This window comes from Piliocolobus tephrosceles, unplaced genomic scaffold (genome assembly GCF_002776525.5).
Source record: "Piliocolobus tephrosceles isolate RC106 unplaced genomic scaffold, ASM277652v3 unscaffolded_27880, whole genome shotgun sequence".
In the NCBI taxonomy this organism is placed as follows: domain Eukaryota; kingdom Metazoa; phylum Chordata; class Mammalia; order Primates; family Cercopithecidae; genus Piliocolobus; species Piliocolobus tephrosceles.
Window position 1 is genome coordinate 1 of NW_022310843.1, and position 1207 is coordinate 1207.

Below are 1207 nucleotides of genomic sequence, written 5' to 3' on the forward strand. Positions count from 1 at the left end.
TTTACCCTTACAACTTTCACGTTCAAAAGGATTAAAAAAAAAAAAAAGTAATAAAAAAAGAAATAAACAAAAATGAGTAAGCATATGGAATGAATAAACAAACAAATAAGTAAGCGAATTAGTAAAAACATGAAATGAACATATGGATAAAATGAAAAAAAAAAAAAAAAAAAATGTTAAAACACTTTTTTTAAGCTTAAGTATGTTTTCAAAAAAAAAAAAAAAATAAAATAAAATAACCATCTGGTTCATATCGGTAAGTGATAGGTGTTCATATGTTGCTCGTTTACAATATTTTATTGTCAAATTTTGTATCAACGTGTCGTATATTATTTTTTAAAAATATGTTCAATGTGGCAACAAGTTAGTGTATGCACCATATCATTTACACACATATTCATGTAAAATACCTCTTTTAGCACTATATATATATATATATATTTTTTTTTTTTTTTTTTTTATTCTGTCGTCCCCCAGTTTGTACATTTAAAAAAAGCCCATTGTTAAATGTTTAAAAACTTAAAAGTAAAAATGAAGTTTTATGCATTCATATATATTTATATTACTACATTAGTTTTAACATTATCACTTAGAATTCAAAATAATTATTTTATAAATCATCAAGTGTTAAAGAGCCCACAGACAAATAATAAACCAAACAAACGAGTGTTCAGTAAAAATATATTAAAAAAACAAAATTATTCGCAAACAAATGGATTTAATACAACACAATTTTTAAAAATATTAAAAGGAGGAATTTTTAGTAATATTCATTTATTGGGTTTATCTATTATAATGTTGACCTTTGGATCAACAATAGGTAAGTCGTGCTTAAAATAGGTATATGTATAGAGGCAGATGTTGTCTTAATTGGTTTTAGACAAATGTATCTATATGTGTACGAAAAAAAAAAATAAAATAAAATAAAAAATAAAAAAAAAAAAAAAAAAAACATTTATTTGTTCACACATGTTTGTCACAAATATCCATTTGTTATAACACCGGCTGTCATTTCAACTTTTTAATAGGCTTGTTTTACAAAAGTAGAAAAAAAAAAACAAATACCAATGTTGGTGAGTTAAAAAATTATGAAAACGAGTTATTTAAATATAAGTGTGTAAAATGCAACTTATTAATTTTTCCGGCTAAGGGGAGGGAGCACAAATTTTTAAAAGATGTAAGATATATAATAATAAAAAAAAAAAAA

The 1207-nt window shown here is 22.7% G+C and overlaps 1 long non-coding RNA gene across 1 annotated transcript; it reads left to right on the top strand.

Annotated features, from left to right (window-relative positions):
- Positions 1–219: 219 nt before the first annotated feature.
- LOC111528707 lies at positions 220–1046 on the top strand. The gene is made up of 3 exons (XR_002727130.2): positions 220–256; positions 478–820; positions 1029–1046. It is a non-coding gene; the product is annotated as an uncharacterized LOC111528707 (long non-coding RNA).
- Positions 1047–1207: the final 161 nt, after the last annotated feature.